At 43.0% G+C, this 27,604-nt stretch overlaps 1 protein-coding gene across 5 annotated transcripts in view; it reads left to right on the forward strand.

The window, feature by feature from the left end:
* Positions 1–27,604, forward strand: part of TEAD3 (TEA domain transcription factor 3) — a 126,461-nt gene that overhangs the window by 19,976 nt on the left and 78,881 nt on the right. Inside the window, exon 1 of one of the 5 annotated variants that reach the window (XM_053248760.1) lies at positions 24,331–24,422. The exons of the other annotated variants lie outside the window; for them this stretch is intronic. The gene's annotated coding sequence lies outside the window, so the exon portion shown is untranslated. Of the gene's footprint in view, positions 1–24,330; positions 24,423–27,604 lie in introns of those variants that run through there. 5 annotated transcript variants of the gene reach the window in all.

Below are 27,604 nucleotides of genomic sequence, written 5' to 3' on the forward strand. Positions count from 1 at the left end.
GGGATACAGGGGTGGGGGGTGGGCTGAGAGCAGGATGCAGGAGTAATTGGGAGCCTGAGTAGCAATGTTGTCTGAATTAATACTAATGTGCATTAATCATGGCAGCAGGCTGGCAGCACCTGAATAGCAGGAAGTAGGCAGCTGGTGTGTGTGGCGGGGGAAATAACACTAACCCCATGGTGGTTCCACATGCAGCTTCTTGATCACATTCACAAACCAACTGAACACTTGTAAAAACAAAAAGTGTGCACATGCTCGTGCACACACACGCCCTATAGTTTCACACAGCTTCTTGCTCACAAACTGGAACACAGAGCATTTGTTTAAAAAAGGGGAAAGCAAGCCCCACGGTAGTTCCACACCCTCTGAATCGCAAACCAAGTTGAACATGCTGGTGTAAAAAACATATGCAAGCCCCATAATTTCTTGACCTAGAGACTGGAGAGCAGCAGCAGAAGCAGAACTGTCCCTTGAAGAGGGCAAGGCACCACTGAGACAGCAAGTGCACCACACAGTGATGGCAACAGGCAGGCACAGTCCACAGAGCACTCTGCCTCTTTTGAGCTGTACTAGAAGGGTGGGGAAGAGCAGTCTGGCTGTGCACATGCAGAAATGCTTGTGACAGATAGGAAAGCAAGCGGGCAGTCACAGCAGCACTCCCACACAGCATGCTCTGCTGCAGCCAGCACTACCCACTCACCAAACAGCTGATCATCAGGGAATAGCCTGGCTGCCCCTGCAAGAGACATTCTGATTGGCGGCAGCTGGTGTGAGGAGATAGCTAAGCTGGCAGGGACTGGGAGCCACCAAAAATATGTGTGTGGGGGGGGATTGTGTCTCTTATGAGACCAAAACTTTGCTCTTTGAATACAGGGTGCCCTGGCTCTTTCGAGATGATTGGCAACCCTAGAAGTTGCTGTGCTAGAGGATCCAAATGATGGGCTACCATGCCATAAATATGATCATTGTCTACATTTCTTAAAGTACAGTGTGAAATATTCTGGCAAAATTGTCTATTTTTGTTTAAAACTACACTTTATTAGTTTGTACTTAATTGTGTCTCAGTTCTTGTTTTTTAATTAGATCGCAAGGTCATTTTTATTGGAGTGAGATTGTGTTTAAATAAAACAAAGCTACATTTATAATGTAAAACCAGATTTTTGCTGAATTCAGAAGTTTTTCAGAAAAAAAACATCAATCGTTAAGCGATTGGGAAATTAGATTTAATACATAAAGCTTTGGGGTTGAGACCGCTCACAACCTTTTTAATGTGTGCTTTATGTATTAAATCTTTTTTGTGTGTTCTTTCGTTTTGTGATTGTCATGAATGACTTGAACTTTTAAAGAGCAAGGGCAATAATACAAACTCTGTCAATCAGTCCGCAACTCTGATAAACTGTTGATTCATTTCTATTGTTCTGTTTTCTCTTTAGTAAAAAGAGAATGCTCTATTGTTGTTAGTCCTCAGACAGACATGAAGACAGGAGACTGGGGCCGATACTCTAAAGTTATCCATTGGTAGAATTCTAAATTCGTACTAGCATTACAAAATTTAATTCTGATTAACTGTTGCTTTGGAATGTTCACTAGCATATTTAATCCTGTTTAAGCTCCCATGTAGTCATCCTGCTTTGGATCGAGTGTCTTATTCCAGTTGATCTGATCTGGGAGATTAGGATTAAAAGAAACTGGAATAAAGCATTTTTATATCTCAGAGCACCGAAGTGTCTTAAAACGGATTCTGTAATCCAGATTAAGACTGTGTCAACTCTCTCTTCACTTTAGCCTCCGGAGGGTAAAAGGCTCAGCAATTCTCATTTGGGAAGTGTTGTGTATTCTAGAAGTTTGTGAGGAGCTTTTGAGATATGTTATTGTTTCTTGATGACTGTCTCCTCCCATCTCCTCCTAAATTAGATCCAGCTGTTCACAATAGTCACTAACTTCCAGAGGAGATGCTCAGAGAGTTCACAGGCTTAGAATGGCTTCCAGTTAGTGGAGGATGGGCCTTCATTTGCGTGCCAGCTCATCTAACCACTTCTCCCTGCCTCCCAGAAGCAGGAAACTTAGTTTTGCTCATGTTTCTGCAATTTTCCCTCCCCTCCTCCCCTCCCTTAATTTGAAGGAAGAGTTGAGTCCTTTCTGCCCTCCTGTAGTCCAGACTCCTGGTGGATTAGGGCCACAACAAAGAGCCTTTAACTGTGAATTCTTCCCCCTCCCCCTATAGAGAGTATCTAGAAATCAGTAGTGTAAGTTTCTTTGCCAGCTCACCATTGGCTCTCAGCTCAACTCAAGCTCATTGAACTGTCTCAACATTATTCTGTTCTTATGTTTTCCTTCTGGGTGGCAAACAAATGCTGTTTTACAAATCTTGCAGATGTGTGCATTGTAACCTTGGTCACACAAAGGGATGGTGAAAGGCTGATCAAAAGTAATGAACTGTCAGTTCTACTAAATCAAGGGACAGTGGGGATTATGATCTAATTTAGAACTTCTTAGCTCCAGGTTATATAGATTAACACAGGTATGTGAGGATCCTCCCATAAATATGCATTAATGTGGGGTGGGGGACCAAAGTTTCCAGTGCACTCACGCTCTCTGGTCAGTCCAAAAGAGATGCAAGTATAACTACTGTACATAGTTCTCTGTTGTGTTTCTCTGCCAGGGAAATGCACAACAGCACTATGGCAGCTTCCAATCCCAGCAGTAAACGGAATTGAGTAATCTTGCCTCCAATCAGTGTGTTGGTGATGGGAGTGAATAGCAGACGATTCTGAACAATGGAGTCAGTAGCAGGTTCGTGACAACAGCAGCAGGAGGGAAGAGCAGCAATAGTACCATGCAGAACTAGAACAAGAGGTGAATGATCACTCTCTGAATATTTTTCCCAGGACTGGTCAAACTGAGTACTTTGAAGGGTGCCTAAAAGACAATTCAGAGCCAGTGGAGTGTTAGTATAATGTTCTTATATCACAAAGTAAACTGCTGGTTTGTACTAGCTGATACTTCCGGACAGTCTCTGAGAAGCATTTCATCTAGTCTTGAGTTTGGAGAGGTCTGAAGAAGAGTTGCTAGATCTGAATTACAGCCTTCTTGCCAGATGAAAGTGACATGAAACACTCCTGGGCATCATTGCAACCTGAGCTTCAGTTGCTCAGGAAACTGCAAACCTTCACCACCATCTGAGTCTGCACTCATCAATGAGAGAAGTCCATATTGTCACAATCTTCCCTAGGCCATTCGTCCTCTCTGGATGGATCCCGTTGACTTGCCTGTATCAGGTTTCCTACCATTGCCAGACACTGGGTAATCAGAAGACTGTGGGGCATGGGTCAGATGAAGAGATTGCAAACCAGGGCTATTCACTTGATTGCATCGAACTTGGTGTTTCTTCACAACCTCGCCCAGTGGCCTCATAAACATGTTGGACCGGTTATAGTATTGGTAATCTGTGGACCATCTTTTGTCCCACTAGGTTTATGAATTTAATTCTAAAGAGCATTTTAAAAAATGCTCTGCTTTTGAAAGTTGAAATTGGACACCATGGAAATGAACAGATAGCTATGTCAGTCACCCTAGTTAGTGTCTATGAAATTCATTTCAGACTGTGAGGGGGAAATGTGATTGCTTTTGGAATTCCCTTCCTGCATTAGCTTTTTCCAGGTAGACCTATCAGACTCCATACACATTACCATTTTGTTACGCTGTGATGTGAATTGTGTATGAATGAAGTTTGACATAACTTACGGATTTGCTCAATACATTGATTACCCGCACACAGTTTAATTTTCTGTAGGATTATTGTATGTATAGAATGTGGTATATGAAATGTACTTGCATGCAGGCAGAAATTATAACATGGTTGATATCCTCTTAAAGGGTGGGGGGTCAGGTGATGCTGGTATGGAAAAATATGAGTTTCTGTGAGATAGACCCAATGCTATCTGGGTGGATACATTTCTTTTTGCTCATCTGTAGTGTCTAAGAGAAGGAGACTTTTCATATGGGCATAGTTTGGCCACTGTCTTTTTGGACATTTTCCAGTTTTGTGGCCAGCTTATCTATACTTCATTCAGGGTGGGCTTTGGGAGATTTGTTTGCTTAATGCTCTGGTTGGCTTGGATTCCCCCAGGCCCTGGTCATAAAGCATGGATGGAGCCAGCAAAAACCTGCCTCTGAAACAATTATCTAATAGTTGTTTTGTGTTAAGAAGGGTGGAGGGACTGCAGCTCAGAGTAAAGAGGCCTTTACTTTTGTGGAGAATGTATCTTAAAAAGCAATTCTCAAAGTGACTGTTTAGAATATCGTTATCTGTATTTCTGTAAGGGGCATATAACAAGAAGTTCTACACTTACCTGTCCTTAGGCTGATTTCAAGTTCTATAGTGAATGTACATTATCCTGAGGCTACGAAGCAAAAGCAGGTATGAATTGCACAGCTTTAGAGATTCAACTCCTGCTTCTGTCACCCCTGGGTAATGACAAATTAGACTTTGTATGAAATGAAAGGTGAGAGTTGGAGCACACAGCCTGCTCTCTCTCCTGGCAGTAGGCCGAGTTCTAGCATGAACAGTATATGACTTGTCTTATTAACTCTACTACTGCATACATATGACTACACAATTTGTAACCTGTGGTATTGTACCCAGAATAACTGCCACTGGTTTCATATGTATAATTAAGAATGTAGAGGATGATTCACATTTCACATGAAAGCGTGCACTGTAAAAGTGGAGATGTCCCACCCTTTTACTACTCTTGGTAACTACACTGATTGTGAATACAACAGGACAACTAAAGGGCATTAAGAGAGAACGTAATCCTCATTGTGATCTTGAGCATGAGTCCTAAATGGATTTAAAGGACAAATTCTAAGGTCCTCACAAACTTCTACATGGAATCATGTAGGCTTCTGGCCTACATGATTGTTTGTACTGAGAGTGTAGATGAGATGCAGTCTAAGAACATTTAACACACTTTAAGCACCCTTTTGTTTAGGTGGGATGGTTAATGAATGGTTAAAAACTGGACTTTCCCCCTCTTCCAAAGGGGGGGGGGTGGTGATTCTAATTTATGTTGGGGACTGTGAAGACAGTTTAGGTTAATTTACTTAGTGTGAACGATAACATACAGCAGTTCTGTGAGTGTTCCTGTAAACATTCACAGAATGAGGTTTGGAAGAACAACTTAAAAGGTTGGCATAGCAGTTTTAATCCATATTATTGGACTAAGATCAGAGGCTGATATTCTGAATTAATTTGTATGATTAAACCCCTCTAGACCCCGGAGTAATTTAGGTAGCGTAAGGATGTTTAAAGAAGAAAATAGCTCTTGGGCATAGTGTTGTCACCTCTCCACAAAGGCTCCCTGCCAGCTAGTATACTTGCAAAAATAAATTGAGATTTTAAAACTTCCCTTTGTATAACACTGATTGGGGATGGTACAGAAAAGTTGTCAGGCAGGGTAAAACCTACTCTGTGGCAGCTCTGCCTAGGAATTGGTACATTCCTTTTTATTAGCCTACTTTCCTCAACCTGACAGCATGCGTGTGTGTGTCCGTGTCCCATCAACTTTGCAATGCCTGAAACAATTTGGGTACAGCTGCAGGGACACTTCAGTGGCCTAGTCTGTGATGTCATCCACCACAATTCAAGATGATGGACTTTAGTGTTCCCTCTAACAGGGATTCCCAGATGTTGACTACAACTCCCAGAATCCTCAAGCAAAAGCAAATGCAGCTGGGGGATTCTGGGAGTTGTAGTCAACAACATCTGGGAATCCCTGTTAGAGTGAACACTAGTGGACATGTGAACATTTGAGGTGCAAGTGGGCTAATTTGTGGACTGTCTGATTTTAACGAGATTTGGAACAGTTGCAGTGAGTGACACATGGGGACTCCTCAATGGCATAATTTGTGATGTCACAAAATTTTAATGTGTGTTTTCATCTATAATTATTTTTATCTTTTTATGAATTTTAAATGTTTTATATTATGTTTTAATTCTGTACACCGCCTAGAGATTTCTATACTAGGAGGTATTTAAATTCAATAAATAAATAATGAATGCCATCCACCCCAGGTCAAGATGGCGGACACATGAGGGGCAAATGGGAACAGATTTGGACCAACTTTAGTACAGTAGCAGGGACACTTCAGTGGCCTAGTCTGTGATGTCATCCACCCCAATTCAAGATGGCAGACTTGTGAATGTTTGAGGCACGTGGGCCAGTTTGTGAACTGCCTAACTGATTTGGTCCAAATTTAGTCCAGTTGTAAGGATAGTGAAAGGAAAGTAGGAAGATTAGTTCTAACCAGAACTTCTTGTTATCCATGTGCTCTGCAAGAATGGGATAAATCAAGGCAGATCTTTAGCTCTACCTTGCAGATACATGTGGATCTTTTCACACAAAGTCCCAACAACCACAGTTTTGTGTAACCGACTGTGGTTGGGCATTGGAGACTTGACTTTGGTATACTTGGGTGCAAAAAGGGTTAAAATCTGTGCTTTCTAGGTGACCAGGAAATTATCTCCGAGGTCATTTCTGGCCACCATTTTGCTCAAAGAAACCATTTTGTGGCTATTAGGTTTTTTCAAAACACACACACGTACAATTTTTCATGGAAAATTGATGGAATTTGGAGTTGTGGGGGGCATTGCTAGACAGCTGGACACCTGAAATAACATGGTACTTTATTTCACTTATTTCTGTACTTTATTGCCTTTTTTGTCCTGCAGGAACCTAAATCCCCAATTGCCATTGACGTAAGGTCTCATTATCTGCAGTTTTGTTATCCGTGGGAATTGGTGGAAACTGAACCCCCGCAGATAATGAGGTCCACCTGTATATGTGCATGGCAAACTTCAAGGCCCGATGCTATACAAGTTTGTTTGGAAGCAGGTCCCACTAAAGTAAATGGAATTTATTTTACTATAAGAATTTTTATCCTGCCTTTCTGTTTAAGAATTCAAGATGGCTAACAAAGAAACCACACACAGTATATAAATGGGGCGGGAGGGAAACATTACTCAAAGAGAGAGCAGAAAATAATCTCCTGGAAACTACTTGGTGCTCATCTAAACAATGTGTTTTCAAAAGGCAGCAGAAACACAACACTGTGGATCTTGTGAGTTGTCTTTACCTAGGGAGCTCCACACCCTGGGTGCGTCCGTGGAGAAGGCCCTACCCAATGTCCCCATCAGTTGTACCTCCTGTAAAGGCAGGATACTCAAGAGGGTCTCTCCACATGGCTTCGGCTAGCAGGCAGGCTCATATGTGAGCAATGGCAGCTCCCATTGGCCCTAAGTGTGGCTTCCTGAGTAATTGTTTGTTAGGCCTGTGCAAAGCTTCACTCAACAGCACAGGTGGAGCTCCTTTGCAGGAAACTGAGCCCTCTTGAGCCCCAGTGTCATCTTCGAAGATATGCATGGAGCACTGGGAAGTGTAATGCTTCCCAGTGCTTTCCACCTAGTGCTCTGTGGGGAAAGCATGGGAAAGGACTACACTTCCCAGTGCTCCATGCACACTTTCCAAGATGGTGTTGATGGTTGATGGGGCTATGTTTCTCTTAAAGCCCCACCCCCAGCACTGGGAAACATGCAGCACTCACAGAGGTCAGCACAGTGGGAAATGGCTCTCTATCTCTCTGAATGCCTCCCACCCTGCCGCCACCCTGGAAAAACAGTGAAGATAACTGCTTTAGTGTATTCTACCCCTAAACTGTTTAAGGCATTAAAATGATAGCTAGCACCTTGAATTGAACCTTAAAACACATTGGGCAGGAGTGCAGTTGAAGCAACAAAGGCTTAACTTAGTCAAAAGGACCAACCCCACTTGGTAGCCCAGCTGAAGCTTCCAGGCACTTTTCAAAAGTGACTAAAGCATGTGTCACTGTGGCTAGATCTGTTTTCACAAGGAACACACCAGGCTAAATTGAGCAAAAGCACACTTTGCCACATCTGCTACCTGAATATTCAGTGGCAAGGCTGGATCAAGGCGCACTCCCAGTCTCAAACTGTGAACCTGGTTTTTTGAAGAGGGTGCAGCTCTGTCCAAAATGGGGCTAGAATCCTATTTTGTGACTGACATTTCTACTGTCCCAGTTTACTTTCGGATACGTCCACATAAGGATTAAGCATGTTTAGGAGTGGGGCCATGCTTCTTCAGATTTCCAGTTTAGGGTTTATGTGTGGGTGTGAGGGGTTATAAATTAGTATATAATGGAAGAGCCTGAAAAAGATGGTGTCCTATTTTAGTATTGCTTAAAATGTTGCCTCAAGAACTGACTAGGCTTAAATCCGCAAGCTAAATAACTTATTTTGTGTATAAGTGGGAACAGGATAAAATCCACAAGGGGTTAATGAAGTGGCTATAGGAGATGTGCTGTAATGAACAGCAAATTGACCCTTGTGCGGTACTTCTGAAAGCCAGACTGCATGGTTCCAAGTAGCAATTGATGCACCAGACTAGGTTGGGCCAAAGGCACTCCTTACTGCATCTGCCACCTGAATATCTAGTGGCAAGGCTAGGTCAAACAGCACTCCCAAGTTATTACTGCTTGTGATCTCAACACTATTCCTAAGACTGCATTAGCTTTTTTAGCTGCTACATCACACTACCTGCTCATATTCAACTTATGGTTCACTATGATACCTAGATTCTTCTCACATGTACTGCTGCCATGTGAGTCCTGTTAAATCTGCCTTCCCAGAGAGATTGTTTTTGGTGTGAATACTAATTAGATTAGTAATGGCTACACTGAGGGCTTGGAGCAGACCATATGGTTCTTTCTGAAGGGGCCTGATGTATGACTTTCATTTCAGACCCCACATGCTTTTGTAGAATAGGCCTGTACTTGGGTTCAAAAGTGCGATATAAATAAAACACTTTGCTTAGGAGTGTGATACCCCTCCCACACCCCAGCGAGAAGAATTGTAATATAGGATTTTTGAGAAGACTTTCAAAGGGCTTGAGACAGCTAGACTGCAAAATCCTGTGTTGAGTTATGCATGCTGAGTTCCATTGAAGTCAATGGGCTTAACTACATTTAACTGGGTGCAGGATTGCAATAGTCTCAAATGCCACTCAGGTATATGATGGCATCCTGTCACACTGAAACCTCTTACAACCTTGCCCTCAGTCAGATGCCTATGCTAGAAGTAACTGATACATGCTAGCTAACTTATTGAACTTCAATGCTAAATATGTTTCATTTCAATGGAAGTCTGTACCACTGCCCTGTGAGAACTTCCAATATTTGATAGGAACACTGGGCCAGTCCATTTTTCTAGTTGCTTTGCTGTGTATGCAGACTCTTTCTGTCTTCAAGAACAACTCAAGTAGTGTAGTGGCTATGAGTGTAGGGAGGGTAGTTCTGAGTTCAAATCTCAGGTGCTCGTTAAGTGGCCTTACAGAAGCCGTATTATCTAAGCCTGAGGTTACCCTCAACTCTAGAATATGGATTCAATAATTTTGATCACTTAAAGGGGTGATGTATAGATTATTCAGATAATGTACGTGAAGCATTCTGATCACTAAAAACACACACTAATATTATTATATTATTCACTATAAGCTTAGTTTTATGTAGACCTTGTGGCTTTACATGTTAGCCAGTCGAGTGAGATGAGATTATAAAAATCCACAACTGTCTAATAGAATTGGGCTCTTCCATTCAGTTTGCCTGGCACCAGTCATGTATTCAGTATTGCTTATTGCAGCTTGGTTTGAGACTGGTCTGTGTAAGAGAGTTACCATCCAGCTAAAATTGGGCTGCAGTGAATGTAGAAATAAATAAATAATAATTAATAAACAACTTTGTTAGCCACCCCATAACAACCTGTTCTGGGCGGCTCACAACACAGCATTAAAACATAAAATAACACATCATACAGACATCATAACACAACATAACAGACCAAAGGGGTGGGGGGAGAGAAAATACAATGCAAAGCAATTTTAAAACTTTTAAAGTTGGTTTAAAAATCAAAATGGTAATTAAAAGACCTGGATGAACAAAAAGATCTTTACCAGGCATCTAAAAGAACAAAGTGATGAAGCCAGGTGAACCTCACTGAAGAGGCTATTCCATAAATGGGGTGCAACCACCAAAAAGGCCCTCTCCCTCGTAGCCACCCTACTCACTTCGTTTCATGGGGCAGTCAGAGGAGGGCCTCTAAATAAGATCTTAAGGTCCAGGATGGGACATATGGGGCAAGGGACTCTCTCAGGTAACCCACTCCCAAGCCATTTAGGGCTTTAAAGGTTAAAAACAGCACTTTGAATTGGGCCTGGAAAGGGACGGGGAGCCAGTGCAGCTGATGAAGCACTGGTGTAATATGATCAAAAAGTGCAGTCCCAGTTAATAATCCTGTAGCCCTGTTTAGTACCAGCTGCAGTTTCCAGGCCATTTTCAAAGGCAGCCCCACATACAATGCATTGCAGTAATCTAAGCAAGAGGTTACCAGAGCATGAGTAACTCTGGCCAAGCTATCTCTATCTAGGTAAGGTCATAGGGCATATCGGCCAAAGCTGATAAAAGGCGCTCCAAGCCACAGAGGTCAGAGGCCACTTGAGCCTCTAGTGACAGTGCTGGATTGATGAGCACCCCCAGACTCTGAACCTGGTCCTTCAGAGGGAGTGCAACCCCACCTAGAACAGGCTGGACATCATTCACTTGGACAGTGGAACCACCAACCAACAGTACTTCTGTTGTGTCTGGATTGAGTATCAGCTGTTCACTCTCATCCAGTCCATTACTGCATACAGGCACTGTTTCAGTACCACCACTGCCTCATCTGCATCTGATGAAAAAGAGAGAAACAATCAAGTGTCATCTGCATACTGATGACACCTCAGGTCAAATCTCCAAATGACCTCTCCTAGCGGTTCCATGTAGATGTTAAACAGCACAGGGGAAGCATGGAACCCTGCGGAATCCCAAAACATAATTGTCAAGCAATTGAGCAGTAATCCCCCAGCACCACCTTTTGGAAACAGGCTTTGAGGTAGGAGGGGAACCACCTCCAAGCAGTGCCTCCCACTCCCATAGGAACATAGGAAACAGCCATATACTGAGTCAGACCATTGGTCTATCTAGCTCAGTATTGTCTTCACAGACTGGCAGCGGCTTCTCCAAGGTTGTGGGCAGGAATCTCTCTCAGCCCTATCTTGGAGATGCCAGGGAGGGAACTTGAAACCTTCTGCTCTTCCCAGAGCGGCTTCATCCCCTGAGGGGAATATCTTGCAGTGCTCACACATCAAGTCTCCCATTCATATGCAACCAGGGCAGACCCTGCTTAGCTATGGGGACAAGTCATGCTTGCTGCCACAAGACCAGCTCTCCTCTCCATCTTAGCCAGGCTATCCAAAACAATACCATGATAACAAGCATAGGTAGGGCTGTGACTATGCTGTGCTTAAAATATATAACATCAGAATTCTGCATCAAAAAACACTGAGTCCTGTGCCAGTTACAAATTGTGCAAGTTAGGTATTGCTTGGTGTGTTTGGTACTGCTTCTGCTATTAATGGGGAGAGGCAGGCTAGGCTAAGCACTGGCATTCCTGCCCACCCCTCTCCTTGGACTAATGCAATCTTACTCAGCCACCTCTCAAAGATTGTACCAGGCACTGCCTACAAGCTGTGGGTGGTGGTGGTGAGGGGTGGGCATGGATGAATGACAATGAAGCTGAGTTTATTAGAATGATGAACCCATGCCAACCTTTCTGCTATTGACTGGAGTAGTAACATATACACAACCTTGAGCATGGGCAATACACATGAGCTAACTGCAGGGAGAAACTAAGTGCAACGTTTAAAGTTTGCTCTTTCCTGTCTTGTATAGCACTTCTTAAACATGATTTCCTCAACAGAAAAAACATGTTTAGTGGGGATCTGAGATGGATACATTTGGCTCACTGAGACAGCAGTAGTCCTGTAGTCTGAGGCAAACTTTGTCCCTTTTCTTCTGCTCCAGTTCTTTTCTTAATAGGAGATTCCCCCCACCCACCCCAAAAAACCCTTCTATAAAGCACTTTGCAATATTCACTGGAGTTAAGCCAGAAATTTCTTCTATTCAACCTCTTGCCACCTCTTATTTACTGTGAATATGATCATAGTGCTTGTGTGCATTTCCAGTTTGGTCTTACTAACACACAGCTGGTAGTATAGCAACTGTTCCTAGTAGAGAGAACTATCTTATCTTCTAGGACAGTTTCTCCCAACTGAGTTGTTGCGCTGATTTGCTCAGTCAACTCCAAAGCAGGAGTTTAAATTCCCTGCTTTTGTAGCTGACTTGCTCCTTTGGAGCTGTTTGTACCCAGCAGCAACGTATGCTTCTGGGCTGCAAAAGGAAAAAATAAAGATTGCATGGTGGCTTTGCCACTTCAAAAAAGGTGTGCTTGGGGATGGCGGGGGCAGTGTGCTCCAATTATTATTATTTTAATGTAAGTATGCCTCAAAGCGAAAACTTGGGAAATACCACTGTAGGATGCCCCTGTGCACAGTTCCCACAGACCTTGCAATTGCCCTCTGCTCATCACCAGAGAGGGTTGACGCGGAGTAAAGCCCAACCTCGAGTAGATTGTGTAGAGCTACAACATTCCTGGAAATTTGGAAGCCACGGATTAAACACTTTATCTCATCAAGAACATGAGATGCAGTACAGTATGCATATTTTTAAATTGTGTTTTAAATGGTTTAAAGGTTTAAATTTTAAATTGTAATGTGTTAACTTTTTTGTTTTTATTTTTCTGTTGTAAACTGCCCAGAGATTTTCATTCTGGGCAGTATACAAATGTGTTAAATAAATAATTTAAATAACTTGGCCGCTGGCACATAAAACAGTACAGTATAATGTTTTGTTTTTTTAGAATGAACAAATATACTGTCTTCTGTTAAAAAGTTTTTTTATTCCAACAGTGACTGCAAATATACTCAGTGGTGGAGATTGAAGATGGAGCTGCTGCACCGTAAAGGCTGCTATCCTATGCATGCGTACTCATAAGTCCCACTGTACTCAGTGGGACATACTTTTGAGTAAACATTCATAGGGTTGTGCTGCAAATTACCCAAGAATATTTTTGCCAATCAGCATTTAGGAAAAAATATTAAAGCTGAAAGAAGAAGCCATTGGCATTGTAGTAAACAATAAGGGAGCCTATATTATTTGGGCCTTAGCAATCATATGTAAACCTCATATGGTCTATTAGTGTGTGGAAATGGGGTATGTAGAATTATATTATTAGTGTGTGGAAATGGGGGGACCTCATATTTCTAGAGAGGGTGCTCAGAAATTAGCATTCTTACCAAATTCAGGGGTTCCCAACCAGTGGTACTCCTGATATTGCTGAACTCGCATCTTCTCCAGCCACAATAAATTGTAGCTGGGGATGATCAGGAGTACCTCTGGTTGGGAACCCCTGAACTAGTTAAACTGTATGTAGATATGCTAATTTCTGAACTACAATTCCTTTTACCCCACCAGCCACAATAAAGTCATGGGAGCTGTGGTTTAGCAACAGATGGAGTACCACCAGTTGGAAACCCCTCATAACCTCTGATGCATCTTTTGTTCTGAAGTTTTTTGTTTGTGTTTGTGTTTTGGCCTCAGACTTCCAATTTTTCATATTGGGCTGGGGAGGAGCACATTCAAAATAATTTTTCACTTTTTCCCACAGGCCTTCAAAACTCTAGGATTGTGCTGATGAAATATGCTTTATTGAGTACATCCAACCCCTTCTCCCCACTAAGCCACAAGCAGACATGCCACAGGTCTCCTAGGGAGAGGCAGGAAGAAGCTGCTGTGGGCCCTCTAACTGACTAACTTCAGAGGGGGAATGTGTCCTTCTCCACCCATGTTTCTCCTGAATGACTGCAGTGGGAAGAGCAGGGGCATAACCTTTGATTGCTAAATATGCTCATGTTTGTACTTGCCTGCCCACCCACCCACTACTTGCCATCACTTGGCCAGCTGCTTTGAAAAGGGATGAAAAGAAGCAAGACTTCTGAGACAGGAACTTAAATACAGTGCTGGCTGCTACTGCTCTGTAGTGGTAGAGAAGGATCAGGTGATCAACCCCTACACTTGGGGCAACACCCCTCTTGTTTTTAATGAAGACTTGGCCCAGCTCCAGTCTGGAACAAATAGGTATTCTGAGTACATTAGGAGCTGAGCATTTTATGGTAGAACTATCTCAAGTAAACCAGATGGAAGCACTCTGCCCAAGTGAGCCATTGTTGTTGGTCTGTAGCCGAGGAGCAGTGCTCCTTGGAAGTGTTCCAGCTTTTGGGGGAACAAAGGTTACAACTAGTTGTCAAAGAAGAAGTGGGGAGTGTTTGTGGGTCTTTCCCAGGCTAGGTACCTTTTCTTTGATGCAGCTTCACAGCCCTCCTAAGGTTGCCATCTGGTGCTGTGGTATCCCTTGTGTCTCCCAGCCACGTGGCCTTCTAAAGTTTCTTATTCAGATTGCTTCCTGAGCTTTGCGCCAAGCCGGAAAGGACAGGAAGTGATAGAGGAAAGAGAAATTAATCAGAGTTTCTCACAGGGGAGCAAAGGGTTGAAGAAACTGAAGGATGCTGCAGATTTCACCTTCCTAGGCCTTTCAGAGTCCCCTTCCCTTTCCAGCAGGCTCTCTTCCATCTGATATCTGAATAGGAAGGTGAAAATGCAAGGGAGTTCCAGGGAGCTGCAAGGAAAGAGGTATAACAGCTCTTGACCAACTGCTTATGAATGCCACTAACTTCCCCTTGGAACCTTTCTGGTTTCATTTGTTTAATTCTATTCATTTAATGATTTCCAAATACTCTTGTCATCTGAAGGATCCTCTGCACCCTAACGTGCTACATTTTTTGCTGTGCCCAGCATGAATCTGGCAGCAACTGGGGGGAGAGAGAATAGAAACACAGGAAGCTGCCTTATACAGAATCAGACCATTGGTCCATCTTGCTCAGTATTGTCTACACTGACAGGCAGTGGGACTTTCTGCATGTAAAGCAGACACGCTTCCACTGAGTGATGGCCCCATCCCCAATAATAATGGCAATCTTCTGTAGTGACGTCTGCCGCTTCTCTTTTGAGTGCAAAGATGGTTTTCTCCCCAATCCCTTCAGCACAGGCTTGTTAAATATCCTGCAAAAATACAAGACTCTGATAGGTGGAGTCTAGATGCCAACTAACTTTTTGTGTAGGACAAACTGAGGCTAGGTGAGAAGAAGCTGACAATAGTAGCTATGCCCTGGAAGCTACAAGAGGAATCAAACTGCTTGTTAGCATCATTGCTAGAACCCAAACTACTCCCATACAAGTCAGTAAGCAAGAAATCTAGTTCAGCCTTGTAATCATGGGTAGAAAGTGCTAGCAGGGAACAGATCACCACTCTCAGAAGATAAGCTTGTCTCCTATAGGGCAAGCCCTAATCTGCAAGGAATCAAAAGGTCATGAGGTACCAGTATTTTTAAGAGAATCAATAAAGCATGAAGTGATCAGGCTTATGCACCCCAGCATTCCTGGGAGGATGCTGCGGAGCAACTCTTGGATGCAACTGCTGGAGGTAACACAATACCTTATTCTGGTTCTGACTCCCTGTTGTTTGGTGGAATGGACTTGGTAAATATCAATCCCCTTCCACAGAACAAAAGACAGGCTGAAATTGGCTCTCAGTACTGTGGATGTAAGGCACCCAATGGCTCAGCAGGGAAGTAACTTGCCTAGGGAGCAAAAGGTTGCTGATTCAAATCCCCTCTGGTATGTTTCCCGGGAAACACCTATATCGGGCAGTAGCGATATAGGAAGAGGCTGAAAGGCATCACCTCATATTGCGTAGGAGATGGCAATGGTAAATCCCTCCTGTATTCTACCAAAGACAACCACAGGGCTCTGTGATCTCCAGGAATAAGCACCAACTCAATGACACAACTTTATCTTTACCTTTTTACTGTGGGTGTGGGTTCTCAGCAGATCCTGTCTTGTTGCAAAGTGCTTGTTAGGCAGGAGTTGTGTGCTAAAAACAAATAAGACTCTTTACTGTCTTTTTCGGTGGGAATGTGGAGTGTTCTGTGTGTGCCTGAGAGGTGTGCATGTTGATGAGGGCCACATCCAATTCAAGTCACAGGAAAATTTGCATGAATAATTGCCATAGCAAAAATTAGAACATTGAAACATCTTTTTCCAGTGTCTGCCCATTAGCAGAATATGTGTGTGCTGAAAATCTAGGAGCCACTCATTGAACTTACTCGTTTCCTCCTCATAACTTTTGGCATTCTAGTGACTTGGTGTACAACCCTAATTCAACTACATACAACAAATATTTATACGATGAATATTTATATACTGCTTTTCAACAAAAAGTTCCCAAAGCATTTACATAGATATTAATTAATTTAATTAATTAATTAAAATGGCCCCCTGTCCCCAAAGGAATCACAATCTAAAAAATATACATTATAGACACCAGCAATGGCCACTGGAGGGATGCTGTGCTGGGGATGGATAGGGCCAGTTGCTCTCCCCCTGCTAAACAAAGAGAAATCACCACTTTAAAAAGGTGCCTATTTGCTCAGTTAGCAGGGAACTTCACTGGCCTTCTGTCTGTGTGCTTGTCTTTAGATAGGCATGGATGACTACCAGTCTACGCAGGATGATTGGTCTATAGATGAAAGAACTGTTAGGAATCAAAGGTTTACCTAGCCCCAGTTTGACCCGGAAAATTTGCAAGATGATTCTGTGCATAGAAAGATACTTGTGAAGCAGGTGTGGTAACATGTAGGTGGATGGTTAGTTACAGCTAATGAGGAGGGGGGTTTTTGAGCAAAGATCAGTGGTTCCACATGTGTTGTGAAATATGAAGGTGAAAGAAACTGTGGATCCCTTTCATGGGGAAATTTAATTACTCATTTAAAAAAAAATACTGTGTGTTCTTAAGAAAAGGTAAGGTCCTTGAAGTCTGGGGGGAAAGCACAGGCTTTGTCTTTTAGAATAAAGGGCAGGGGTGGAGAAAGTGGATAGAGAGAAACTCTTCTCCCTCTCACATAATACTAGAACCAGGGGTCATCCCATGAAATTGATTGCCAGGAAATCTAGGACCAACAAACAGAAGTACTTTTTCACATAATGCATAATCAACTTGTGGAATTCTCTGCCTTGAGATGTAGTGACAGCCAACAACCTGGCTTTAAGAGGGGTTTGGATAACTTTATGGAGGAGAGGTCTGTCATCGGCTACTAGTTGGAGGGCTAAAGGCCACCTCCAGCCTCCAAGGCAGGATGTCTCTGAGTACCAGTTGCAGGAGAGTAGCAGCAGGAGAGAGGGTATGCCCTCAACTCCTGCCTGTGGCTTCCAGTGGCATCTGGTGGGCCACTGTGCGAAAGAGGATGCTGGACTAGATGGGCCTTGGGCCTGATCCAGCAGGGCTGTTCTTATGTTCTTAGGAGTGCACTATAGGTTTGACTGTAGAATTAAAGTTATAAGACCCAACTTTTTAAAAAAATAATTGTTGGAATGTCCGAGCGGGAAAGTATTGTGTCAAGCCAAACCTTTTCCCTTCTTTTGACCGAAAAGCTTTTTGTAATTGGTAAGGAGAATGCAGTAGATTTTGGTTTTGGAGTTTTTCTGTGCTGTGTGTCTGCATGCAAAAATGTGCATCTGTTTCTTCTTTCTAGTGTATAATGCATGCTTCTTCCCTTGAGTTCCTGCCTTTGTGGTGGTGAGAGCTATCTCTCTTGACCACTTAAACAACAATATTTGGTCACTTGGTAAATGCAGTCCAATTGTAATTGCTGCTCGGAATGTGATAGTATCTGTCAGAGTCCACTGTTATAATCTGTTGTATGACAGATAACGAGCAACATAGCTCCACTCCACTTCCAATGTACACATCATTTGACATGATACAAGCTTTTACATTTTTAGAAAAACAAATCTGCTCTCCCAGCTGGTACAACTTGTATTGAAATTAACAATGGCTGCATTCACAAAACCAGAGGTGAAGAGACCTCTGATTTTATTTTCAGTACATCTGAATGTGGGCAACTGCAGTTCCGCAAAAAAAAAAAATGGATCCACTCATGGCTTCCCTCCCCAGACAGTGATTTGTACCTTTGGTTTGTAGTGAGACGCACCGCCTGGACCTGTGGTTCCATTGTGCCAGCTTTCTGTCTGAACACTGGCAATGCAGTCCGGTTGCTTTGCAACTGGAATTGAGAGAGGGAGCTCCCCCCTCACTCCAGCTGCTATTGGCTGCTGGGGCTGTTCTTCAGTAAAGAAGGAAGCCAAGGCAGCCAGTTCCCTCTCCTCTCTGCAGTCAGCGAGACTGGAGAGAGGAGCTCTCCTGAATGCCTGACAGGAGAGCGGGTGGTCCGGGGGGGACGGGGGGATGACCGTGGATCCATTAGATCCATGGTTCTGCATTTTGTCCAATGGTGGCCAATATGTCAAGGTAACATTTGAAGAAATCCTGCCCTCTAGTTAGTTTTCCTTTGACAGTTAGTTTAACTGGAGATGCTCATTGTCAAAGATGCACAGAGAGCATAAGGCATTGCAGTTCTGGAATGGTGGGACTATTGTATAAAGGAAAAAATTAATTGGAACAATGTTTTTGCTGATCATGTGAGAAAAGCCCTTCCTGAACACGAGAGGCATAATCTTTTAAGCAAGCAAGACATGGCCTATGTAAAGTGCTGTCATCTACAGTAGGAAAAGCAGTTTTGTTTTGTTTTGTTACACCAAGAACCACTTGCTGACGTGCTGCACAATCTAGTGTTGGTGTTTCTAACCTGTTGCATTTGCTGTGCAAGTGAAAGGCAGCTTGAGCTGTGTTGCAGAGATGGGCAGCTGCAGAGGCACTTGCATTTGCTGTTTCCAACTTCCATTGCTTCCAAAAAGTGTCTGTGCACTGTTTTTGGTCATTGAGCAACTGCCCACCTCTGTGACATCTCCAGGGCTACCTTTTCATGTGCACAGCAGCCCCAGCAGGTTGGAAAAGCTGACATTGGATTGTGCAGCGTGTCATCTGAATACAGTTTGTTATCCTTTAGGTCGCCACCAAATGCTCTGTGTAACAGCCATATCTTTACAATGTGGGTAGAAGTTCGTCAACAGGCCTTTCTTGGGAGTACATGTTGGAATGGTAGCACTGCAACTAAAAGTCCCCTATCCTGTTTACCTGCCCATCATACCTTGAGTGGCAAGGGAACCTAATTAAGGGCCCTATCCTGATCTAAGTGGTTGAGTAGGCACATATGTACTGTAACATGTCCTTGTCCCAGACTGTTTAGAGCCTTTAGAGTTAAAACCAGCACTTTAAGTTGGGCACAGGAACAATGGTTAACTAGTGAAGATGGTGTAGTACTGGTTCTGGATGTTCTCTGCACTTTGCCCTAGACAAAGCTCTGGTGACTGCATTCTGGACTTGACAAATCCTAGGCACCAGGGTGTCACAGCACCTAGAGATTTAACCATGGTGCCTAGACTAGAATATTGAGAGGAAGAGAGAACAACACTGAGGCTGGTGTTTGACACGGAAACATACATTTGTTTTTACTATGCTTTTAGCAACATTTCTAACAATGTTTTTACAAGGTATTGTCATCTGTTTTTACTCAATAAATTTGAAGGTCTTAAAGGAGTACTTGGGAGTCACCTTAAACATGCATATTGCATCACCAGCTTATCAGTTTATAAGAGTTTAGTAGTACTATCTTTATTTGTCCCAGACATCCCTGTTTTTGTTCTGTTACTTGTAAAGAAGATAAAGAGAATCCCATTTACCCTCTCCCTGCACAGTGTCTGTCACTAAGTTGGTAATTTTGTAAAGTGTCCATTGTCTGTCTTCTAACTTTTGGGGCTGGCTCCTAGATCCAAAGAAAATTTGTCATGACCTGGTATATACAAACTGGAGAAGAGGTTAAAGACAAATTGCAATGACATTAATTGTGTAGGTGAAGCAGAATAAGGTGAAAGAAAACTAAATTGGAAGGCTACATGGATTTAAAAGGGTGGTCATAAAAAAGATGGAGCAGAATTGTCGTCCTTTCCACTGTTAGTAGGATGAGACAAAAGATAAAATATAGATTCACGTTAAATGTTTTTTGTTGGGCTAAACAGTATTTAATGATAAGAACACAGCCATTTGCTTAAGGAAGTCCCTGGAGGAATCTTCTTAATTGGAGCTTTCTAGGAAGAAGCTGGCCCTGGAACACCTTGGATATGGTGAATCTTTCATCCAGTAATGCATGGATCTTAGTCACGTCACGGCTGGATTACTGTAACACACTCTACGTGTGGCTGCCTTTGAAGAATATCCGGAAGCTGCAGCTAGTGCAAAATACGGCAGCTAGGGTTTTATCTGGAGCTGCCCGATTGGAGCATATCACACCGATTTTGAAAGAGCTGCACTGGCTACCAGTTTGTTTCCGGGTCCAATTCAAGGTGCTGGTTTTGACCTTTAAAGCCCTTAACGGTTTGGGCCCTGGATATCTGAGGGATCACCTGCTCCCAAGGGTTGCTGCCCGCTTGACAAGGTCATCTGAGGGGGCCCTGCTCCGGGTGCCGACAATGAGGGAGGTGGGACAGGGCCTTTTCTGTTGCTTCCCCCAGACTCTGGAATGCTCTCCCGGTGGCTATTCGCTCCTCAGTCTCCATCACAGCTTTTAGAAAGCATGTTAAATCTTGGCTTATTACCAAGGGTTTTATATGATTGTGTCTGCTGCTGCTCTTAGTATTTTGTATTGTTTTTATACTTGTGTGTTAAATTTTTAAATCAGATTTGTCTTGTATTTTTAGCTTAATATTTTAACTTTAGCTTTTTAATTTTTAGCTTTAATATTTTAAATAATTGTGTTTTAAAATTTTGCTGTAAACTGCCTTGGGATTGTTTTAATGAAAGGTGGTATGTGAATCTAACAATAAAATAAATAAATAAATAAATAAATAAATATCTGGAGCACTTTCCAGCTCTGATGCTTGCAGGATCTATTGTAAGATATTCCCCCTCAGGGGATGGAGCCACTCTGGAAAGAGCAGAAGGTCCCAAATTCCCTCCCTCGCATCTCCAAGATAGGGCTGAGAGAGATTCCTGCCTGCAACCTTGGAGAAGTTGCCACCAGTCTGGGTAGACAATACTGAGCTAGATGGACCTATGGTCTGACTTGGTATATGGCAGCTTCCTATGTTCCTAGTGGTTTTCGCTGACTGAAGCACTTGGAAAAACTTGAAGACCTATAGAACGTGTGTCTGTACTAGGGATCTGTACAGGAGGGAGGTAGAATTTAATGTTACAACTAAAGCATAGATGAAGTGGCCTATGCTGCAGGCCAGTCATTGCAAAAGAAGGTAAACAGGAAGAGTTTATAGAGGCAGTTCTGGTGATGAGCTTGGTGTTGATTCTAGAAAGCGAATCCGGAGATTTCCTTATGGGTGATCTCTTTTTGGTATTTGGAAAACGTGCATATTAACTACAATAGGTATTAGTCATGATGTGATTTCCTAGTACAGTATACTCCAGGCTAGAAGTGTAAACTGCTCTGAACCATTTTTGGAAGGGCATTATATAAATCAAATAAATAATAAAGAGAAGGCTTCCTTTTAATGATGAACAAGCAGGCTTTGGTATGACACTTACTTGGCAGTTGTTTCCAACTTTTCCCAAATCATATTTTGAGGTAGAGTTCAAAACTAAGAATTGGAAGACCTGAGTTCAGAATCTTCTGTCTGAGATAGTTGCCAAGTTGTTTCTCTTGCTTTCCACTCACGCTGCTTGAGTGGTTAAATTGTACTCCTGTAATAAGTTCATTAAAGATTGTGGTTCAAATGCTATATGGAAAGATCTAAATTCACTTGGATCTTGGAAGAGAGAAATGTCTAGTGTTTTTCAAGCAATATTTTTTTTGCCAGTGCTTGAAGCAATGCTTGGTGAAGCAAGATTCACATTGAAGCTTTACATGCTGTTACACGGGGCCTTCCCCAGCTGTATTCTGTATCAGATGATTGGCTGAATTCCCAATAGGGCAGATGTTCTAGCTACAAACAGTATGCTACTGACAAACCTGCTGGACCTCTCAGAGGCATACAATATCATCTATGGTATCCTTCTGGGCTGCCTCTCACACATAGGGATTGGAAGTAGTGCATTGGAGTGGTTCCAGTCCTTTCTTGTGGGGAGATTCCAGAAGGTGGTCCTGGGAGACTTCTGCTCGACTCCTTGGCCTCTGGGGTCCCGCAAGGCTCAGTATTGTCCCCCATGCTGTTTAACATCTACATGAAACCGCTGTGAGAGTTCATCAGGAGGTTTGGACTGAAGTGTCATCAATACCCAGAAGACACTCAGCTCTACCCTTCCTGACATCAGATCCTAGGGAAGCAGTGGATGTACTGAATCTGGGGCTGGAAGTGGCAATAGCAATAGCACTTACATTTATATACCGCTCTATAGCTGGAAGCTCTCTAAGCGGTTTACAATGATTTAGCAGATTTAGCATATTGCCCCCAACATTCTGGGTACTCATTTTACCGACCTCGGAAGGATGGAAGGCTGAGTCAACCTTGAGCCCCTGGTCAGGATCGAACTTGTAACCTTCTGGTTACAGGGCGGCAGTTTTACCACTGCGCCACCAGGGGCAATGGGCTAGATGTGGGCTTGCAAACTCAGGCTGAATCGAGACAAGACGGTGCTGTTGGTCAGTAGGAAAGCCAGTTGAGATGGGGTGATTCAACCAGCTCTGGAGGGGTGGTACTCCCCTTGAAAGAGCAAGTGTGCAATTTGAAGGTGTTGCTGGACCTGGCTCTGCTTTTGGATGCTCAGGTGGAGGCGTTGGCCAGGGGTGCCTTTGCACAACTTCGGCTAGTGCGCCAGCTGCGTCCCTTTCTCAAGAAGGCTGATCTGGTCATGGTTACCCATGCCTTAATCACGTCATGGCTGGATTCCTACAATGTGCTCTTTGTGGGGCTGCCTTTGAATATTTGGAAACTTCAGTTGGTGCATAATGCAGATGCCAGTGTTTTATCTGCAACTGCTCACTCATAGCATATTACATCTATTCTGAAAGAGCTGCACTGATTGCCAGTTTGTTTCCGGATCTGATTCAAGGTGCTGGTTAAAGCCCTTGACGGTTTGGGCCCTGGATACCTGAAGACTACCTGCTTTCAAGGGTTTCTGCCTGCCCAACAAGATCGTCAGTGGGGCTTTTGCTCTGTGTGCCGATGTTGAGAGAGACTAGCTTGCTGTTCACATGGGACTGGGCCTTCTCTGTTGTTGCCCCCAGACTCTAGAATGCTCTCCCAGTGAACACTTGCTTTGTGACAGCTGTGGCTGCCTTTAAAAAACAACTAAAGACCATTTTATTTACTCAAGCTTTTACCTCCTAGAGGCTGCCAGGTTTCTCAGCTTTCTTCCTTCTGTTTTTTGTTTTTTGTTTAAATTATTTCTTGGTGCATTGTGGTTTTAATGTTTAATTGATTTTAAGGATTTTAATTTAACTTCTATGGATTTTTATTGTGGATTAGCTTTGGTAAACTGCCTTGAAATGCATTATGAAAGGTGGTATAAAAATTAAAAAATAAGTAAATAAATAAAATGTATGCTTCTTGAGCCACTGCTTGGTACTATCTGCTGTTTTGATTATGTAGAACCTTGGACACAATAAATCTACTAAATTTCTTGCAACCATGGTCCTCGGAGTAAAAACTGCTGGCTTCTCCCCGCCCCCCCCCCCCCTTGTTTCTGGAAAGAGCCGCCTTGGCCAGTGTCTTCATCTGGGAATAATCTGTCTTTACGTTGGCCTACTGACCAGACTGCTCTTGCTCCTTGTGATTTCTGGAGAATGAAGTGTCCGTAAACCTAAGAGCATGCATGAGCTGTGCTACCTCTGTTCTTTTTGCAGGTGCTTTCTCAACCATTTCCTTTTTACCTTCTGTGCCCCACCCCCCCAACATTTCCTCCACATATGTGGAAGGATAAAACACATTAGCACGCAGACAAAACAAGTATTCAGGAACTGGGAGCAAGGGCGGGTGAGCATAGAGGAGTCATGCTCTGTCGGATGCAGCATCATGGAGAATGCCCCCGGCAAACGCTCTCCTTCCCAAAATTAGAAGCACATTCACCAAGGCCTCTGCGTGCCTGCAAATTGTTTCCTCCTGTTGGAGTCCGCAACCTGTTTTCAGGACTCTGCTTTTTCCTTCCTAACTGAAATGCAGGGTGTGAAGGAGAGCTGCTTTCTGAAAACCCTTATTGCTGTTGTGCCATAGCTTTTCTGGCAGGGGGAAATAGGAAACACTTTATACAAATGCACATCCTCCCCATCCTACAATATTTCTGTGCTTCATTTTATAGAACCCTCTAAGACACTGGATGCTGAGAGGCAGTTGCTCTGTTGGATGTGAAACTTGGTGGTTGATTGGCAAATCAGCCCCTTGCAGAGGGGTAAAAAGAGGTATGAAACTGCTGATTTCATTTTTTTAACTGGGTGTGCCTCATTTGTTCATATTGAAATCAGTAAAGTAGGCTGAAAATTGAATGCCAGTAAAGTGGGTGGGGCATTGGACTAGGAGTTGATGTGCAAATCCCTGCTTCAGTCATGCATCCATTGGGTGGCCTTGGTCATGTTGCTGTTTGTCTTAGTTAACCATATGTAAATAGGAATAACGGTGGCATGCCTCACAGGGTTATTGTGTGACTGAATAAAATAATACTTGCAAAACATTTCATGCATTAAAACTCAAAAATATTTTTGGCACACATGATGTTGACTTAAATGCTTGTAACAAGTCTGTAGGCTTGGGTGGTGCAAAAGTTCAGATTAAATTTTAAAGGGATTTGTCTCATAAAAATCTGAGTGGTGAGAACTGCGGATTCAAGCCCTGTACTATGAAATGTTGATTTTACTTTTAGGACTAGTGGTGGGACATATTCTAAGCTAGGTCTGTTCTTGGTTCGTACTGAGAACATTTTATTGACCTCAGAGTTTTCTAGGCTTGCTGCTCTGATGCTGTTGGACGGCTACTTTTGACTTGGTGTGGTGAGGAGTGCATGGGGAGAACTTTCAATAGCATTTTCAAAAGCTCCTGCGGAAAAGAGTGCTTTATTTCAGCACAGTGTTGATAAATGGGCAGGCAGGCTGGCTGACTTGTCGAGCTCATCTTTCCTTGTGCTATTTTTGAAACTTTGCCATTGGTCTTTACTTGCACGGTAATGCTGGTGCCCAGCTGCTTAAGTCCTGCACAGCTACGTTTGTTGTGACTGCTCATATTCTGTAGAATACTTCCAGCAAATCTGCAGATTCTGTGGTGGTTGAGATGATGAACACCTGGCTGTTCCAAACGTGGAAGCATTCTCCTTGAGTTCATTTGTAGAGCAAAGGATCTTTGAGACCTTTCCGTTCAAATTGATTCATTGTCCTTGAAAAGCAGGAGCATTCTAAACCGCTGATACTACCTTAGCTGTGAATAACTAACTCAACCACAATCCCTCTAACTGTAGCCCATTCAATAATATCTCTTGGGGTCAAGGGAATTCCAGCTAAGGTTGTGTCCTCTACTCCTTTTGACTCCATTCCAGGATGAACCACCTCCTGTCTGTAGATGATTGCTTTCTATCTCCTCTGGGTGATTGTGAGCACTGCCAGGCCTTCAGGTGGCTGCATTTGTTCTAGAGAGCTGGGCTGGCAACAGAATTCCGTCAGTCCCCATGTGCTATAAATACTTGAAATACAGGCTCTCTGAGAATTGGACTGTGTGGTGGTGGGGAGCCAGAGGCATTCTCGGGGTCTCTTTGCTTCTTTTGGAACACAGCAAATGATCTGTAACCTGACATGTAACTTTGTTCATTCTGCATTGATCTAGTAAAGGACAGCCCACATTTTCTTTGATGTTCAGCCACTGTGACCTTTTTGAGCCCTTTGAATGACTTTCATTATCTAGTGCTGGCCTGCTCAACTTTGGGCCTCCCAGCTGTTTTTGGACTACAACTCCCATAATCTTCAGCCACTGTGGCCAGTAGCCAGGGATTATGGGAGTTGTAGGCCAACATCTGCAGGAGGTCCAAAGTTGAGCAGGCCTGATCTAGTGTGATCATGTCAAACTCTCAGTTTAATTATTCTATTTGCCACTGTTTTTGTTTAGTTACAAACTTTTGACAGGTGATTGATTTAGGTTCTGAAGAAGAATTTCTCTCTCTCCGTGTGTGTGTGTGTGTGACTGATACAGTAGTGGCAGTATAGTTAAGATGAGGAGCTTCAATGTTCTGCCATTATAAGCCCTGAACATTTTGTTGCTTATAAAATCAAAAGCATCATCCAATCCCCATGAAATTTTGCACACATTTTATATTGCCAAAAAATTGCGTCTCTGGCCAATTTACAATTAAAATAATTTAAAACATTAAAACATCATTTAAAACAATTAAAATCAAAATAATTTAAAACCTACATTAAAAACTAAAACCATAAATCTAATTAAAAGCCTGGGTGAATAAATGTGTCTTCAGTACCTTTTAAAAAGTTGCCAGAGATGGGGAGGCTCTTATTTCAACAGGAAGCGCATTCCAAAGCCCAGGGGCAGCAATGGAGAAGGCCCGTTCCTGAGTAGCCGCCAAACGAGTTGGTGGCAACTGCAGATGAACTTTTCCAGTTGACCTTGGAGGGGGGGGGGGGCTAAGCTGTTTAGGGCTTTATAGATAATAACCAGCACCTTGAATTTTGCCCGGAAACATATCATCCACCAGTGTAGTTCTTTCAACACAGGAGTAATATGGTCTCTCTTAGATGACCCAGAGACCAATCTGGCTGCCACATTCTGGACCAACTGCAGTGACAGCCCCACATATAGCGCATTGCAGTAGTCCAGCCTCTCTCTCTACATATATAAATATACATACACACACACACACACACACACACACACACACACACACACTGAAGCAGTAAAAGCAAACTAATAAAAGACTTGAATCTTTGTCATGTCCCACTGTACAGTGGTGGTGGTGGGCAAAGTAGTTGGGTTTTGCCCTTTTACTCCATTTCAAATGATGCTTTTTTTGCAATCTTAAGTCATCTTTACACTGTACAAATATGGGAGGCCTGTTGATATATTACACTGCACAGTAGTAGGCATTAATGAAAGTTTTCTAGACTTTCACAAAGGGTTATCTTGTTAGTTCTGTAAATTCTCAGACAGTAAGCTGCAGTAATGACTGTTGAAAGGGGGAAAATTGGAGTAGATTCGAACCTGTGATGCCAGGGAGATGATGGGGAGTTGTCCATCAGTACTCATTAGGTTCAGTATGAACCTGAGTTTCTGGGTTGAAGCAAGATAGAGTATATGTTGGTGTATCCATTGTGTTTCTTTTTAGGTTGCGACCTGCCTTGGAACAGGGAATCACTTGCTAATTTTAGTTCATTTTGCTAAATAAATTGCTTTGAGAACTTTGTTTTAAAATGAAAAGCAGTTGATAAATAATAATATTGGATAGACTGTACAGGCTTGCTTTTCTCTGCCACCTCTAGATTGCTCTTCTGAAAGGGTGGTGAATACCAGAGCTTGAATTATAGCAGGCCTAGTCTGCTCCCCTACTGGAAAAGCTGCAGAGAATGGCTGCATTTCTTGGAAATGCTCAGAA

Source organism: Hemicordylus capensis, chromosome 4 (assembly GCF_027244095.1).
Source record: "Hemicordylus capensis ecotype Gifberg chromosome 4, rHemCap1.1.pri, whole genome shotgun sequence".
Taxonomy (NCBI): Eukaryota; Metazoa; Chordata; class Lepidosauria; order Squamata; family Cordylidae; genus Hemicordylus; species Hemicordylus capensis.